A 19,235-nucleotide genomic window follows, 5' to 3' on the forward strand; every position below is an offset into this window, starting at 1 on the left:
TTTATGTATACCCTGTATGTCAGTGTATTAACTCTGTATGTGTACTCTAAGTGTTCTACTCTCTCTCTCTCACTGTCTGCCAAGCAGCTCCTTACACACACACACACACACACACACACACACACACACACACACACACCACAAATAGCTCTACACACACACACACACACACACACACACACACACACACACACACCACAAATAGCTCGCCTGGCCTAAACAAACCCACCCAACCCAGCTCAGCCCAACCCCTAGTCACACAAAAGCAGTGGTGGCTGTCTCCTCTTCAGTTGCATGAAACACTCCCACCCACGAACTGCAGGGCTCGTCTGCTCAGAGGAGTGGACTGTTACTGTCCCTCTACGGATATCCTCCAAGCCACATTATAGGGAATAGAATAAGGAATCCAAGACCATGCAACTGGCCAACTGCAGCAGATCGATTTCTGCTTCCTGTTGAGTGCACCGATCGACATGTGATATCGTTTTTTTGAGGGGTAAGTGGGGGGCTGAGCTTATGTATGACTGAGCGCTAGATCAAATATTGGCATTGCTCTCATGTGACTGCTGTTCTGGCGTTGGTTGCTGTGTGTTCCGTTTCAACCCGACGATAAAGGTGTTGGGGGGTCGTGATCTTTTGCAGGCTGTGTCGAAGTTGTTTGTTTTGTGGTTTGTTTGTTTTTTCCCCTTGGATTCAGTCAGTCAAAACGGTTTGTCTTATTTTGGTTATCTACTTTTTTTTTGGGGGGGAGGCGAGAAATCATGCTTTTCAGCTTGAAATGCTTGGGTGATTTTAAGCTTGATCTCACAAACCATGCAGGCAAGGGGGTTGGGGTTGGGGTGGGGGGGATGATGAAGACTTGTGAGCTGTCACGGTTGAAATGAGCAAGTGGTTTGTTGACGCACAGTACTTTTTTCAAAGATCTGTCCAAGAGAGACCAGAATCGTACACACACGCATGTCTGGTTGATAGATCAGTGAGCAGAGTTGTAACAACGATCGACAGCTGTGGAACGCAGTGGCAAAGACAGTTCGGTCCTTGTCTGAAATCACACCACGCGAATCAATGCTCAGCTGGAAGAGCACACTTCAACATCCGATCTTTGGAACGAGCCAACAAATGCCTAAATTGGTTAAGCAAAACGAAAAGTGCATATACGTCTTCGAGTGCCTGTGTTTTATGCTGATCACTTCGTTCAGTCCTTTTCCGCTGGATTGAATATCAATACCAGGTTATCGTGGTATAAAGTGGACACATAAGCGACTGACGTGGGGGAATCTGGCGAACAGTTCTGTGCGGATCCCAAGGAACTCCTCATAGAGTTAACTCTCTCCATACGAACGGCGAAAGAGACGACGTCAACAGCGTTTCACCCCAATTACCATCATCAAAATATTGCAAGCGGAAGGCTCTTACACTGAAGAGGTGAATGTTGACAAAGAATACCACAGTTCTGACGACGGAAGCTAAAGGTTGGGTCATTGAGACACCCACTGGACATCCGAGGGGTCTGTGTAGAGGAGAAGAGAGGACTGGCCGTACTGAGTGAGTTAAGAGAGAAGAAAAGAAGAAGAAAGTGGACCGGTGATGACAAAGATTGTGATGTGATACGGTTTGTACTCTTTTGTTTTCTTGTTTTAATTTTTTTTCTTTTCAAATCGACTCCCCAAGTAACGTGAAACATGTGTATGTGTGTGTGTGTGTGTTGCGGGTGGGAGGGGGTTCTGTCATAATTTCCTGTATTCCCACTCTGCCTTTCGCTTAGTGCCAGACCTACTAGTTGCTAGTGCCAGCACATTTGAAAGAGTGGGGCAGGCTTTCAGTAAACACAGGCGCTGTAAGTACATTTTTTTGTGGGGTGCATTTAAAAGTACATTTTTTGCGGGGTAAATGTAGATTAATGAAAGTAGTAGATCAAGGGGGTGTCTATCGTTTGGTTTAGCCAAATGGAACGGCTGAACTTGAAACATTGCACAATAATCATTTACGTGCTTTGCAATTCTGACAAGAGGAATGTTATCAATGATAGCATAACCGTGCAGTGATTTATGAAAGGCAAAGAAGCATTAAACAATCCGATCCTTTAATTGTATGAAGCGAAAAAAAAAAACACACAAAAAAACCCTATAAGACAACAGAATAAATGTTGATCGAAAGAAAAAGAAAAAAAAAAGTACGAAAACAATTGACGCTTCGCGATTTTTTGTTTTGCTTTGAACGGTAACAAAGCTGTGACTTTTTGTTATTCAACGGCTCTAATATTCGGGGAATGTATCGTTTGTTGTGACATGACATAACCTTTATTTAACCCTTCACTTGGTGAAAATAGATCATTGTGGCATGCATTCTTTATGCATTTTCTACATTGAAATTGTGTGATTTGTGTGGTGTGGTTGATTTGACAGAGCAAAGGTAATGCCATCACGAGAGAAAGAAGTCTAAATAAAGATTGCTGACTGACAATCTGACCTTTTAGTTCTGTCTGATTTCAGTGAGGTGACAGCCCCTCATAGACAAGCATAACCGTCGGCAACAGTGAAGGGGTCAAAGGTGGAATGGATTCGACGAATCTTGCAGTCAACACCACTACCACTACCAACAGGACGACAGCCAAAGAAAGACATCGCGTCCACCGTTTTAGAGACTTAAGAAGAGATACCAGTCTGAACATAAGCCAACCACTTTTCTAGATACATCAAGTTTATACAACGCTTAATGTTTTTTTTGGGTTTTTTGTTATATATATAAAAGCAGAAGGCTCCCAGCCTAATATCACAAACACACCACACTGTCCATTCAGTTAGTTCTCACACAATCATACCAGCTGTATTCAACCATTCCCTGTACGTATTTCGAATGTCAATGTCATTTAGGAGGGGAGGAAAAAAAAAAACTACTCATCAACAACAACAATCCCAGGCTATTTTGCCGGGAAGACAAGTCATGCGCGACAGTGCCACCAAGCGGAACCAGGTGATGACTGCTGTAGTTCCTGAACCGTGAGAGTATCCAAATCCAGAGTCCACGGTGTGGAAGAGAAAAACAAAATCCATGAAAAAAACACCACCGGTGTTTTAGCACAGGGGGAAAAAAAAAAAAAATCTCTTCCCTCAGGAAATCATACACTCGCCTCACGAAAAACAACAACAACAACAACAAAAAACAAAAAAACCTCACTTACACGCTCCCGAATCGTTGGACGAAAGAGACCGTCAAGACGCTCCCATCTCTGCGGTCCTCAGACAGTTTGTTGGTGTCACCACCCCACCATCTTTCTCAGACAAGTCGCTGGGCTCTCTCTCTCTCTCTCCACAGTTTGCCGCCAGTTCACGTTGGACCGTCTTCGCAAGACTTAAAAGAAAGCAAACAAGCAAAAAATCGAACATTGTGCTTTCTACTGGATCGAATAGACATGATTATCTTATCGATAGTTGTACGTTCTCTTCAGCTTTAGATTGGTGCAGTTCGCAGAAATTTTGGGAGCTTTTTTTTTCTTCTTCTTCTTCTTCTTCTTCTTCTTTTCTTTTCTTCCCAGCCGCGCAGGTTACATTTTCCTTTGTAAAACAGGAAGTTTCTTTCCTCATGTGAAAATAACAATGCTGTCACAGTGTTTATTTCCTGGAAAGTACAGTTCACGGTAACTTTGAGTATTATTTCCCCCAAGGCGTGCCAATGTAATTTTCCATCGAAAAGGGAGTCGTTTCTCTTGGAAAACAACAGTCAGCTGCAGTGTTTTATTTTTTGTGTGTGTATATTCTTTTCGGATTCCATCTGGGGCCTGTTTACCTGTAGTGGGGCGTGTCCAGCAGTGTGGGAATTGAGGAGTGGGCGACAGATTCCGTGGATCCACCGACCAACCCCAGTGAGTGAGTGTCTGGCTGTGTTTTGTCAAGTCGTCGTCGCGCCTGAGGAGACAGGGTAAATGAATTTATGTTTATTTATAACTGTACTGTGTCCACTGAGTTGGGATGTATGGGGTGGGGTTGTGTGTGTATGTGTGTGTGTGTGTGTGTGCGCGCGCGCTCGCGCGCGTTCGGGTGTGTCTGGCCAGTTTCGTTTGGTTTGGTTGCTTTAAGCAGCAGCGGTTTTTTTTTTCTTTTGGTGTCGAGGAGTGTTTTGGGGTTCTTGCTTGTTTTTTTCTCAGTCTCTCTCTGTCATCCCGCCTCTCTGTGTCTCTCTCTAGATCTGTTTCTGCCTGTCTCTCCCTCTCTCTGTCTCTGTGTCATTGTGTCTCTGTCTCTGGCTCTCTGTCATCCTCCTTTGCACAAAAATCAGCAAAAGTTATCCCCATTACCGAAGATAAACGACATGTAAAATGTGAACGACTTCTGGCCTGGTTTACTTCTTCTCAGTGTTATCAAAAAGCACTTGGAACCAGCCGCCGCGGCGAAGTGGTTAGCGTCGCGGACTGACGGCTGGGAGGACGCGGGTTCGAATCCCAGCTGAGGTGGGTTTTTCGGCCCGTGGCCGGCTCCTACCCAGAGTTGAGTGTGCTGTGGGCTTAAATGGGGAGACTGGGACCAGACAGTCGGGTGCCATCCACTTCAAGGATGCGTCTTTGGGTGTGTTGCTCTAATTACCTGACCAACACTGCAAGTGTCTGTATCTCTCGGGCCTGGTTAACGCCGGGATATCATTATGACAGGAAGCGTAGAGTTCAGCCTTGTCACGCAGTCCCAAACCAAAATGGACCTCCATAGCAGCATCGTCATCGTCATTGTCCTCCTCCTCCTTCATTATCATCAATATAAACAAAACAGTCTCAGAGTCTGTGGCCTTTCATGCCCTGCTCTCATGGTGACCTCATTTTCGATACCCCTCCACTTCTATGCTTGGGGCGAGTCCTGTCAATGTCTTCAGTGTCGGCAGATTCATGGGGGGCTTTTGTTTGAGGGACGTGGTGGCGGTCTCCACTCTGGGAGGGACGCTCACTCAGTCTGGCTCCGCGACCAAGCTATTATTGTCGTTAGTAGGGGGCTTAGTAGGTGTTGTCCTAAGTACGTTGAATCAGAACAGGCACCACTGAACACCACCGAAGTGACTCAGCAGCAGTGCAGGGTCTCCTCTGGTATGTGGCTTCCTGGCGACCTAACATCGATGGTTCCCTGTAGACTGCCGACGATGGAACTGTGACAGACGAACCCGGGTGTGGTCGTGTATGGGGGAATCTAAACGAGCGGCGTGGGAGTAATGCCACTGAAATGGTGCAGATGATGGGGCAGAAAAAAAGCACTTGAAAGACACGTTCACAAATATATGCTTTACCTTGAAAATCACAAAATTTTCCATCCTTCACAGTTGGGCTTCCGACATCGTCATTGATGTCAAACAACATAGTCTGTTTGTGTAATTCATGGTTGTCTGGTATCAATCGCAGTTAAATCTTCGGTGATGTTTTTTCTTGATTTTAAGAAAGCATTTGATCTCGTTTACCACAATATAGTACTTCAAAAATTATCATTGTATCTCAGAGTCCCAGTCACTTTATCCGTTTTCAAATCATACCATAACAGCAGAACACAACATGTGTTTACCAGTGGCAACATCTCTTCCACAGGAGCGATAAAAGTGGAGTCCTTCAAGGATACGTTATAGGACCACTACTATTCTGCATATTTATCTGTAATCTTTCTTTGTCCATATCAGACCCCAATATCTCATGTGATTTTTTTCAGATGACACTTCCATCCATTCCAGTGCTGCTGGCATAGCTTTATTTCAACATTCTCTTCAAACGGTTTTAAATGATGTATCTAAATGGTGCAAACCCAACTCAGTAGCACTTCAGCTCTACAAAACAAAGGCTTAACACATTAAGACAAAAGCATCACATAAATCCCCTTGTTCTCATTTGGAATGTCGACGATAACTCCATTGAACAAGTTCACGAGTACCGCGTCTTAGGAGTCATAATAGATGATGAACTCAAATGGCAAGGCAATCTCATACTTACTCAGTAAAAAATTGGCACGCAGTCAGTTTTTACTTAATTAGCCCAAGCTATGCTCGCAAAATGTTCTTTCACACTCACAGTTTTTCTCATAAATAACGCATCTGTAGTCTGGAGCGGTGCCGCAGATATTCATCATAACGAAGTTTAATTCCGTCCACAAGAGAGCAGCTATTTATCGGGATCAGAAAAAAAAAAGTCAGATTAAAGCCTCAGAAAAAAACAAGTCAGATTACACACCCTTCCATTACAAAAACAGATCGAATTTAACTAAGCATAACTCGTGTACAAAGTGCACATGGCACCACAATATATACAAAACCTGCTTTGGCTCTAACAAATATATTTTACCACGCACCCTAACTGATCTGTTCAAAACTAGCTTTACATTTTCAGGTGCATTCGTATTGAACACCCTTCTTCAGTGCGTACAAACGGGTAGTTCTCTGCTTATTTTCAACAAAACCTGCATAAACATCTTCAATTCTTCCAACCATAACTGACTCAGATATGGAAACTACTGTTGGCAGTAACAAAGAGGACATTTATGTCTCTACTATTGACATTGATTAGTCGTTATTACTTCTCTGTCTCTCTCTGACTCTCTCACTCTCTCTCTCTTATTTTCTCTCTTTTTTGTTTTGTTCTGGGGTTTTAAATATGTTTTTTTATGTGTCTCTTTTTCGTTTCTTTTGTTTTGTTTTTGTAAAAATGTAGAAGTGCATTTGTTGTTTACTTGTGATGATATTGGCTGTTATATAAGTAATACTGGTGGTGGTGGTAGTCACTACAGTAGCAGTTGCACATGTCATACATGGACATGACGAACAACAGCAAAAATGTGACCATGGTGATCTCATCGTTTATCATTTGTTGTAATTAGATAGTACTGATGCTCTCTCTCTCTCTCTCTCTCTCTCTCTCTCTCTCTCTCTCTCTCTCTCTCTCTCTCTCTATCTCCTATCCATCTGTCAAACTCTGTGTGTGTGTGTGTGTGTGTGTGTGTGTGTGTGTGTGTGTGTGTGTGTTCTGCATGTCCTCCGTATGAATTTTCTTTTCCTTTCTTCTTCCTTCATATATGTGTGCACCCCCGAAAACGGAGCATGGCTGCCAACATGGCGGGTTAAAAACGGTCATACACGTAAAAGCCCACTCGTGTACATACGAGTGAACGTCGGAGTTGCAGCCCACGAACGAAGAAGAAGAATATGTGTGTGCACTATTTTAGTGGATGTGGATTAGCAAGGACGTTTTGGAAGAACAGACTGTGTCATACAATCTTAGTCCTTAAATATAAACGTTTTGAGTTCTGAATTGTGTCTCTCTTTCTCTCTGTCTCTGTTTGTCTCCCACCCCCACCCCCTCACACCCTCTCTCTCTTATTCTCTCTGTCCCTGTCTCAAAGTATATGTCATTGTCTCTGTTTCTGTCTCTGTCTGTCTGTCTGTCTGTCTGCCTGTCTGTCTGTCTGTCTCTGTCTCTCTCTCTCTGTGTGTGTGTGTCCGTCTTTCTATTTATCTCTTTCTCTCTCTGTTCCAGACACACTCTCTCTCACCTCCTCCCTCTCTCTCTCTCTCTCTCTCTCTCTCTCTCTCTCTCACTCTTAGCGAAGTATTGTTGTTCATCCATCTCAACCTTATATATATATATGTGTGTGTGTGTGTGTGTGTGTGTGTGTGAGAGAGAGAGAGAGAGAGAGAGAGAGAGCACAACGCGTGAAAAATATATGTACAGGTCGGTGACCTTACATTAAAAGTTCTTGGCTCTGAACTTTCTTTCTCTAATTGTCTGTCGCTGTCTCTCGCTCTCACTCTCCCTTTCTCGGTTTCTCTCTCTCTCTCTCTCTCTCTCTCTCTCTCTCTCTCTCTCTCTCTCTCTCTCACACACACACACACACCATTATCATGTCCAAAGCTCTCACATTTACTCACACTGACGCGAACCCTTCATTATATCTGGAACTGTGTTTAGTGATAAGTGATGTGTGTAAAAGTATGTAAGGAGAGGAAATAAAAAGTGGAGAAACAGGGTCAGCTTTATCTTTCCCCTCTCTCTGTCTCTACCTATACCTATCTATCCATCCATCTGTCTGTCTATCTATCTGTCTGTCTGTCCGTCCGCATGTCTTTCTGTCTGTCTATCTGTCTATCCCTTATTCATACCAGCAGCAGTAGATAATCATTTGTAATTTTTTGTGAAAGAATGAGAGTGAATAATGAAGGGAGAGGGTCAGATAACCCCACCCCCACCCTCACCCCTCTCTCCTCTCTATATCTCTCTTCTATCTCTTTATTTCTGTCAGCCTCTCTCTCTCTCTGTTTGTATCTGTCTCTGTCTCTCTGCCTCTCTCTGTCTCTCCCTCTGTCTCTTTCTCTCTCTGAGCCTCTCACAGTTTGGTGCCATCTCCACCACTTGTGTCATCAATTTCTAAACACCATTAATCTCTCGTCTCGCTGCTCTCACTCTGGGTCTGTCTGCAGAGCATTTTGGAAGACTTTCGTAGAATGCGATCGTCAGACATTATTGTTAGATTTAGTCAGTATTTAACATGCCGAATACAGACGTTTATAAACAGTAGGAATCTTCCAGTTTCCCCATAAACTAATGCGTTTGGTGTCCGGATGCTCTCGTTCCGTAATCTTTTAATTGCAAATAAATGTACTCGTTCGATGATAGAATAGTCAGCTGTGAGGCCCCATACCTCAGAACCATAAGTTAATATGGGCTGTATCACACATTAAAAACAACAAAAAAAAACAAACAAACGATTACCTAGAGACCAAAGGAGTCGTAAGATACCAACCACACCCTTTTTTGCTCTAGCTATCATATCCTTAAGTGCATAGGAAGAGGATAAACTTGCTGAAAAAATACACCTAAATATTTATACTGGTTGACAATTTCCAGTTGTGTTCCATTGTAAACCCATTTTTCTCTTGCAGAAAGATGACCACCCTTTCTAAAGACAATCACTTTGGATTTTTCTAAGTTAACTATCAATCCAAGCTTCCTGGCAGTGTCACTTAAGATGTTCAATTGCTGCTAAAGACCGACAACAGTATATGACACTAATATAATAGCAGCAGACGATATACCGTGTTTTCCATTTTGAATAATTTTGTTTGCCAGCTCATTGATAAAAAGGAACAACAGCAAAAAAACAGGACTACAAATTTCTCCTTGTTTCAGTCCGTTAGGGCACATAAATACATAAATGAGTTCACCGTCTGCGCGAACTCTTTCCTTAGCGATATTGTACATACTTTGAATTGCTTTGTACATTTTACCATTAATACAATTTTTTTCTGAGTATTGATCACAAATGGCACCTATCAACTAAATCGAACGAGAGAGAGAGAGAGAGAGAGAAGAACGAACGAACGAACGAATGATTTATTGCTGTCAGGCCCAAGTAGCCCATTCACAAGGGGATATAGTGGGAAAAGGGTTGTACAGGCAAACAATATAACGAAATAAAGATAACACGCACTGTACAAATGATCATGACATGGACACTGCGACATGTGACCAATCATATGTCATGCAAAGACAAGTACATAAATTTCCAAATCTGTGTCATCAGAAAAAAAAAATCACATTCAACTGAAAATCACACTGCAGAACCAGTTAAGTTCTAATCAGGATTTCCTTCCCATTCATTTTCACAAACATTTGGGTTAATGTCTCCAACACATTCATTAAATTGTCCATTTTCTTGGCCGATTCTTCTATACATAACATTATCTGTTGGCCATCTCCCGACTGGACATTTTCATGCATCAGTTCACACGGTTCATTGTCAAGTTGGGAATCGTCCTTGTTGTCCGAGTCAGTGCTGTCAGTGTTTTGGGGCACGAGGGCCATGCAACTTCCTATGCCTTTTAACTCACTTATCTCTGCGTCGCGACGTGTCTGCACAACGGTGGATTCGGTTTGAAGAATTATCACTGCACGAGAATCTTGTCCGCCTTGTGCCATGTCGATCTGCTGGTCGGTGACAGGGGTGCAGAGGGAGGGGGGTGGGGGTGGGTTGTCGTACCAAGACAGGTCAACAGCTTCGATGTCAGCGTCGTCAGTGGTATAAACGAGGTTGGGAGGGGTTGGCAAAAATAGTCCTGAGGGGGGCGATGCACGATCACTTGCCTGTCTTCTCCTGGTTTCAGTCTATGGGCTTCGGCTCGTTTCATGTCTATTCAATACCCGTGAAGGACATTTTCTTCGGTACACGGCGGGACTGTGTTGTTGAGCCCGTCAGTGTAACATGGTGTTGACCAGTCGCTGTCAGTCTGAGCACGACGACAGTTTATTCGCCCCTGCCTTCTGTCTTGAAAGAGGACAGCGTCATATCTTGCAGCATTGTGTTCAGCATGCTGTGCAGCGTCGACGGCAGTCCCACAACAGGCATAATGGATGGGATTTATTTGCAAATAAGTTATTAAGTTACAGCTGGAGATTTTCGCGTCTTGCTGGCTGCCAAGCAAGGGAAGCTACCGAGAGCGAGAGAGAAAGAGAGAGACGGAAGTTGAAGTGTGGTATGGTTGGGGAGGGGTGGCAGAGGCAGTGAAAGAGAGAGAGAGAGGAAGGGACAAACAACAAGACAAAGACAGAGAGACGTAGAGAGAGACAGGGATACACATGTACCTAAGATACATGCGGGAGCAAAGATATCAACTGAAGATATGGAGATATGGAGAGCGTAATACCAACGATCACCGTTTCCATGTAAGGGTAATTGAAAAGGTTAAAGGTACCGTAGCCTGTAACGGTCAGTGGGGCATTGAACTCAGTTCCACAGTGTCTGGGGCTCGGTATTGGAAGGCAGAGCCCAGTCCTCTCCTTCCGAATATTTTTAATCAATCTTCCTTTATATTAACCATCCCTGACCGAAGTCGGTACCCATTCACACCTAAGTGGAGTGAGGAATGTCCGGAGTAAGGTGCCTTTCCTAAGGACACCATACCGAAACGGGGCCTCGAACTCTAATCACCGATGAACTCTGGATCAAAAGTCAAACGCATTACCGTTTCTACCTGATGATGATGCTGAAAATAATAATGATAATAATAATAATGGATGCTTATATTTATCCAGAAAACCGCTCTAGTGAGAGAAGGCGTGCGAAAGTGAGAGAAGCTGTGGGATTGCGAGGAAGCGTGTGCTGACAGCCGCCTTTGTTCAATTGGAATCAGACCTCAAATAACCACTGTACACTTTTTTTTTCTGAAAGAAGCCTGTCTTGTGAATCAAGAGTTTCTGGTAACGAAAATCCACCGTGACACTCCAGAACAGTGAAGACAAGATATGAATAATTATGTTCGTGGCTTGGCTTGGGGGGTGGGGGGTGTTTGCAAGTACGCACATGCAGACATTTCATTTCAAAACATGTATCATGCTAAATTTGTAATATGATACACACCAGTGGTACGAGCTGCGTATGCCAGTAAATACATACACGAAAAGAAATTGTCCGCAACTCAGCATGGGAGTAGGAGAGAAAGAAAGAGCCTGTTCCTTATTCAGAATCATAAAGTAGAACACACAGACAGAGAGAGAGAGGGCGTGGGGGTGGGGATAGGCCTCATTTTATTTATCATCTCAACCGTAATGTATTTCCTTATTTATTCGCTTATTGATAGCTATATTGCTGCTTTCCTTTCAAGTCTCGATCCCGAGGCAGACATTTAACATTCACTTTATCGCCGAACAGAATGCAGGTATGCTTGACTTGGAACTGTGCCATGATGTTTTGGGTTTTCAATTCATTTCACAGAAATACCCAACACATTTAAACTGACAAACAGAACATGGCAGTACATACAATAAGGAATGTGTACGTATAAGACACATGTTTTTTTTTTTGAGAAGTGCACACCACCATGTCAAATCCATAACTAGTTGGTCGATTTTTGTTTCTTTGTTTGTGTTTCGTGTGTGTGTATGTGTTTGTTTGTTTGTTGTTGTTTTGTTGTTGTTGTTGTTGTTTTGGGGGGAGAGGGGGGGGCGTGTACACCAGAATTCGGGACATTTTGTTTGTTTTATATATTTCGGTGGTAATGAATGATGATGGGGGTGATAACGAAGCTACTATTGGAGCGCATCTAGATTTGGGGCTCTTTGACACGGTAGTAATATATACCCCGGCGTAAACCAAGCTTCAGAGATACAGACACCAGCAGTCTTGGTCAGGAAATTTGAGCAACATTTCCAAAAGACGCATCCGTGTAATGAGTGACTCTCGATTGTGTAGTCCCAGTCTACCTGCTTGAGTCCACAGCACACTCAGCGTACGAGTCGGCAACGGTTCGAACCTGCGTCCTTCCAGTCGTCAGTCCACGACGGTAACCACTTCGACACGGTGGCTGGTAGTCTAAAAGAACATTGATCAAAGTTTGTTTGTTTTTTTTGTATTGGGAGCCTCTTAACAATCAAGCATGCGGAAAGATGGTTTGACGATGTTGTTGATAATTCTTGTTACAGTTAATAAGAAATACGAAAGTTTGCTTCACAGTCCAGTTTGCTCAAATTTCTTTAAAAACAAGTTTGCGTCTTACATTGTATTTAATTATCGTTCTTTTATATACGGATTTGTTTTTGTTTTTTGTCTGAAATCACACAACATGAATAGACGTTAAGCTGAAGAACACACGCATGCATGAAGAGGTCTAAAGGGATTTCCTGTCATTATTGTTTTCGGGGTTTGGAAGAACACAGGAATGACTGACATGGAATCTTCGAACAGTTAAAAGTTGAATCTTTAAGTTCCCATATCCTTCCACGGCCATAGAGGGCAGTAAATTCATATGCGCTGTGTCAGGGGCTCGGCACAGGAAGGTGAGGGAGGAATCAAATCATCTTCTTCCGCCATTTCAACCTTCCCCAACCTGGGTCAGGTACCCATTCACACCTGGGTGGGGTGGGGAAAATCAGAGTATAGTATCTCGCCCATGGACACAACTCCATGCCTGGGACGAGACCTCGAACTCTGATAATCGGTGACCAGTGGATCAGAAGTCCAACAACGCCTAAGTCTACCACCTGCTTAGAGAAGATGCATTTTGCCACACAAAAAAGGGTCAGTTCTTAAGAGATGGTGTGTGGAATGTCATGATCGTTCTCAGATGCCCGCGCCCATATCGTACAGCATGGACAGTTCATGGCCGATGGAAATTTAAAGACTTTGAATTTTTGAATTACGTGTTTCGGGTGAAACAAAGAGAGAGAGAGAGAAAACCGTTTTCGTTAACAGAAAAAAAAGTGGTGGTGTGCTGTCTATGTTGAATCAAAACAGGCACTGAACACCACCGAAGTGACTCGGCAGTTGTGCAGGATCTCTTCCAGTGCGTGGTACACGCACACACACACACACACACACACACACACACACTCTCTCTCTCTCTCTCTCTCTCTCTCTCTCTCTCTCTCTCTGTCCTCTCTCTCTCTCTCTCTCTCCTCTCTCTTTCTCTCTCTGTCTCTGTCTCTCTCTCTACATCTCTCTCAACACACACACACACACACACACACACACACACACACACACAGAGAGAGAGAGAGAGAGAGAGAGAGCAAGATAATCTTTATTCCTCGCTAGATAAATATTGTTATATATATATTCATCCCTTTGCCTTGAGAACAGACAGACAGACAGAAAGAGGAGTCCATTTCCATTCGCTTTTTGCAGAAAATCTGGTGTCAGTGTATTTTTCTACACCATATGTGTTTTTCATTTGTTTTATTCAATCGGGAGATTTATGACTGCATGGCGCCAACATCCATGATATCAGTATGAGCATCTGTAATCTCTCTCTCTCTCTCTCTTTCTTTCTTTCCCTCTCCTTCTTCTACTTCTTTTTCTTCTTCTTCTTCTTTTCTTTTTTGGACACAGTTGTCAATAATTTTCTGTATATTTACATTTGTTTGTGAACATGGCAATATTTATAATGTAAAACTGTTTATGTTTTTCAAGTTATCTTTTTAAGTTTGCATCAAAGTTCTCCGCGCTGATTCTGGCCTATCCTTTCTGAATCGACACGTTCTTGTCATTGCATTTATGTGGCTCTAGATTGAGCAGACACAAAGTGACTGTGATGAATTAGCAGTCATATTGTATTGTCTTGTGATGTAATGTGTTGCTTTCTAAATGCAGTCGACGCATGATTATAACAACAACAACAACAACAACGATAATAATGGTATGTACCCAGAAAACCGCTCTGGGTAGTTTTCAAAACATGATATTATACATAACACTTTACATCAGTGTTACATATATACACACCAAAATGTTCCTAACAAACTGTGCACACATATATCCAGTGCATACAAACATATAACAGGTACATTCAAACATACGTATGTGCATACCCCCCACCCCACCACCAACCTTACACACACACACACACACACACACACACACACACACACACACACACACACACACACACACACGGGGGTGGGGGGAATCGCGTAGCTGAAATGTAGCGCCACCCTTCTTTACTGCCCTGCAAGTGTATTAATTTTCCTGTCAAAGTGGATTTTTCTCTACAGAATATTGCCAGGAGCAACCCCTTTTGTTGCCTCGGGTTCTTTTACGTGCGCTAAGTGCATGCTTCACACAGGACTTCAGAGGTTTATCGCCTCATCCGAATGACTAGTGTCCAGATCACCACTCAAAGTCAAGGGGAGGGGATAGAAAAAACTGGCGTGTGTGAGATTCGAACCCGTGCGCTCAGATTCTCTCGCTTCCTAGGCGGACGCGTTACCACTAACTCCAATCACCCCTATTCTCCAATTACTGATTCGCCTAATCCTGATCCACCCATTCCCGCTTTGCCAATCCCTGCTTCGCCGATTCCCGATTCGTCCGTCACTAAATTGGTGACCCTGATACACTTATTCCCAGTTCGCTAATGTACTCGAAAAGACATCAGTTGAAATGAAATAAAACGGTTCACTTTAAAAAAAAAAAAAAAAAAAAAAAACTCTTTCGTCAACACTCTCTTACACGCGTACACAGATGCACTCTATTCAGTGATAGTCTGTCTAGCATGTACTCAGCTTTTTTTTCCCCCTTTCTTTCTTTCTTTCTTTCCTTTTTTCCGTTTCGTTTCGTCTGGGTGTCTACATAGCACTGTGTTGGCATTGAGCCAAGTTCCCGTATTCAGAAGGCTGTCAATTCACACCACCACCCCTCCTCCGTGTACACCCTAAATAAAACTTTGGCATCCTGGCTGTAGTGTTAACTGTAAAGTGTGTTGTTCTGGTTGTGTCAATACAAGCATTATTAGATACTAGATGCTCTCTCTCTCTCTCTCTCTCTCTCTCTCTCTCTCTCTCTCGCTATATATATATATATATATATATATATATATATATATATATATATATATATATCAAGTCCATACTCGTGGGTTTGCTTGTGGAATGAAAATGTTAAAGTCAATACCTGTAAAAGCATCCCTCTATTTAAGAACATAATTATGTCGTGAATATTTTATGGAAAATATCTTATAAGTGTTACATAAAATTATGGATAAATATACATTTATTATCCGCGACATCGTTTTTGATCATTAATATCGTGTTCATGCCTGACTCTCCAGCTCTCTCTGCATCTATCTTTTTCTCCACCCCGTCTTTGTAGGTTTTTTGGGGTTTTTTTTGGTGTTGTTGGTCTTTTTTCGTACCTTATTCTTGCTTTCTTTCTCTCGCTTCACTGTATTGTTCATACGTCTTTGAACTGTGCAGAAATGCTTATTATATGTATGAGTGCAAGTGAATGAGTGTGTGTGTGTGTGTGTGTGTGTTATTGCATGTGCACAATTATTCTATATCCTATTGTCCTGAATAGTTTTTCTTTTTTTCTTATATCCCCCTCTCGTTGTTTTTTTTCTGTATTTTCTTATCGTTTTTTCAGTTTTTACCCTGATGGCCGGATGTTTCGTTTCGTTTTCTTTCGTTTCATTTTGTTTCATGTCTATCTTTCTCCAGGACGGGTATGCCTGTCAGCCACATCACCTGAGATGGATGGGTGTCGCCATTTTTAAACCCAAACGTAACTAGCCCACGTTTCGTCTGTGTTTAATCTTTCATGTTGATTCTTTCGGCAAAACTTCAGCCCAGCTGCTGATCTAGACAGGTAGACATACTAACCCACCAACCTACCCACCTAAATAATCTTATGAACATGTACACAACACATGGAGAACGCCAGCGAGCCCCCGAACACAAACAAGAAAAGACCTCCACAAAAAAGCCTGGCTTCAGAAAGAGTTGATGAATGAAATCATGTCAACCGTGGAAAAAAACAACAACAACAAAAAAAACACCTCCTCTACAACTCCCAGATAATGGCGTACTAAGGAACTGAATGTGCGTGTTGTGGCGATGTTGGAAAGGCTCCGTTTAAGAATGCTTATGAATAAAGATGGCACTGGATAGGACAGGGTGGTTGTGTACAACCCAGCCCGTCAAGTAGATTCTGGTGTGACCATATGTAGACTGTTGAAACCATGTTCAATACAGACTGTCTGTACAGACACGCACACAGACGAACACGCGATCCATACTATGGCTTTAGATGCATGCAGTACACAAGTCATCTGATGTTTGCAGAAAGAAGAAAAAATGACAGCAACAAGCATTCATTGATTTATGGGTCAGCATTCTTTTTGCGTGTAGCCCTTTCCAGCCGAATGGAGCTGAATAGAACTCTTTATACACAGTCACGACCAGTCGAATGTGTTGACATACTTCGTACATTGAGGAGTGGAAGCTTTGGAAGGGAGACACGGAGATAAAGAGAGGAAGATATCATGTGAATGGACCCGTTGAATTCAGTACACCCCAAAACAGTCAGCTCATACATAGGAGGAGGGGGGAATGGGTGTGTGTGTGGGTGGGTGTGTGGAGGGGGAAGGGTTGCGAAAAAAAAAAAAACCAACTCCGTAAACTGATACAGAGGAAGGACTGGTAGATTTTGTTTCTGGATTAAGACATGTTTGTTTATTTTTTCTTTACTTACTGTTTTATCATCCCAGCTGCAATTTAAAGGTAACATTGAGGAGGATTTTTTTTTTTTTTAAGTAGGTGTTAAACTTTCGTTCTTGCCGGACGCGCAGGGTCCAGGGGCGGGTTGCGTGAGCGAACTGAGCAGCGCTAAGTTTGCTTAAAGTTAAGAGTGTTCCTAACTCCACGGTAGATTCCATTCACTTAGGAACAGTCTTAACGTTAAGCAAACTTATTGCTGCAAAGATCTCCTCATGCAACCCGGCCCAGAACTCACTGCCCCACAAGATGGTTGCTTTAGACGCACGTCCTGCGGACCTTGGTATTGGTGCGTTCCGTCACCTTCCTATTTGTCCATGCTCTCTTTGTCAACCTGAACCTGGTTGTAGCCGCCATGATATATATATATATATCCGTATTTGTTCCTTCTTTTTCTCTCACACTGAGGTCTTTATCGTGCACTCTCTCACTCCTGGCTTCCCCTTCCTACCTCACCCCCTTTTCCCCCTTCCTGCCCCAGTCTCACCCCCCTCGCCGGAACCTCAGTTTCAGTGTCAAAGATGTGTCAAAGCGTACGGATTAATCCACTTACGTTTCACTATATCTGCTTTCGGAAAAAAAAGCAACTTCAAAGGAGCAAATGCCATACCTTCGCATAAACCTGAAGTGCTGGTCAGGCTTTGAGAGCCTATCCTAGGTTTATGTCCAACACTAGCCTAAAATGAAATGAAATGATTGGACAGAATAAACCAATGCGCAAATATATTAGAAATGCTAAAATCCTAGACACGTAGAAGGCAAATAGTTGACATAAAACAAGAAAACCTTTTTTCTTCTTATACCCCCCAACTCTGACCCTACCCTAACAAACAAACAAAAACAAACAAAAAACAAACAAAAAAAAGTGAGGTAAAGATCGGAAGGTTTTTGATAAAGTCGCTTTGGTGCAACGGGTAAAACAGATTTGAATAAAGAGAGAGAGAAAGAGAGAGAAGGGGGGGAGGGGGCGGGGAAAAGAAAGAAAAACTTATTCCAATTTAGGATCGGTAGAGCCAAAAGTCTTTTGATAGCGCCCCGTTGCAAATCGTAAACTCTTGTTCGACTGTCGGGTTACACGTTTATTTGCTCTCTCTCTCTCTCTCTCTCTCTGACTGTTATCTGTCTCTGTGTCAGATTCTGTCTGTATCTACAGCTCTCTCTCTCTCTCTCTCTGTCTCTCTCTCACACACACATTGTCTCTCATACACTGACTCTTTTTGCCTCTGCCTCTCTCCCTCTGATTTAGGGTCACAAGCTAGATTCATACAGCATGAGACCCGGGTCTGTCTCATTTTGCTTGTTCCCCCACTCTCTGTCTCTCTCTCTCTCTTATGTAAATATACTACCTATGTAATGTTTGTTTACACCACCCATTCTTGAAGGACCATGGCCTGTATTGGATCCGTATCCGTCTATCTCTCTCTCTGTCCATCTGTCTATCTAAATATCTCTTTTTCTTCCCTCTCTGATTCATTTTGAAGCTGCTGTTCCACAATAATTTCCTGTTGTGCCTTTAGTCAATCCCTAAATATATTTTGGAGGCACTTAATATCAGACGGAAAAGACTGAGCTCATGGTAGTGTTAACGCGATAGAAACAATGGTGTAGGATGAAAATACGAGAGAACTCAGAGATGAATACACAACAAAAACAAGGCCTTCAAGACTCACTCGTGATAAATTAAGTCCCCTAGCAATAATTTCAGAGTATTTTCCCTTTTTTTACTATCTGCACCAAAACGTTTGCAAAATAAATAAAAATTCCATGCTTAGCAAAAGAAGTTCCTGTTTGAACAAAAAATGATAATAATGACTCCTCTTGTTGTTGTGTCAGAATAAGAGGTCAAAGTGCCAAGTTTAGAGAATACAAAAAACATAAATATAACAGTAAATGCAGTTTGCATATAATTAGGCTTCTTTTTTATTTTTTTTGTGCCCATCCCAGAGGTGCAATATTGTTTTTAACAAGATGACTGGAAAGAACTGAATTTTTCCTATTTTTATGCCTAATTTGGTGTCAACTGACAAAGTATTTGCAGAGAAAATGTCAATGTTAAAGTTTACCACGGACACACAGACACACAGACACACGGACACACACACACACACACACACACACACACACACACACACACACACACACACAGACAACCGAACACCGGGTTAAAACATAGACTCACTTTGTTTACACAAGTGAGTCAACGAGGTTCACCTCCACAGTTGAACAGTCACATGTCCGTGTT

General features: G+C 42.6%; 1 protein-coding gene across 3 annotated transcripts in view; it reads left to right on the plus strand.

Annotated features, from left to right (window-relative positions):
* The first annotated feature begins 335 nt into the window (after positions 1–335).
* Positions 336–19,235, plus strand: part of LOC143280655 (uncharacterized) — a 28,542-nt gene continuing 9,642 nt past the window's right edge. For 2 of the 3 annotated variants that reach the window (XM_076585381.1, XM_076585384.1), the window contains exons 1-2: positions 881–1,612; positions 2,493–3,918. The gene's annotated coding sequence lies outside the window, so the exon portion shown is untranslated. Of the gene's footprint in view, positions 497–880; positions 1,613–2,492; positions 3,919–19,235 lie in introns of those variants that run through there. The other variant, XM_076585382.1, reaches the window with a different exon arrangement.

This window comes from Babylonia areolata, chromosome 3, assembly GCF_041734735.1.
Source record: "Babylonia areolata isolate BAREFJ2019XMU chromosome 3, ASM4173473v1, whole genome shotgun sequence".
In the NCBI taxonomy this organism is placed as follows: domain Eukaryota; kingdom Metazoa; phylum Mollusca; class Gastropoda; order Neogastropoda; family Buccinidae; genus Babylonia; species Babylonia areolata.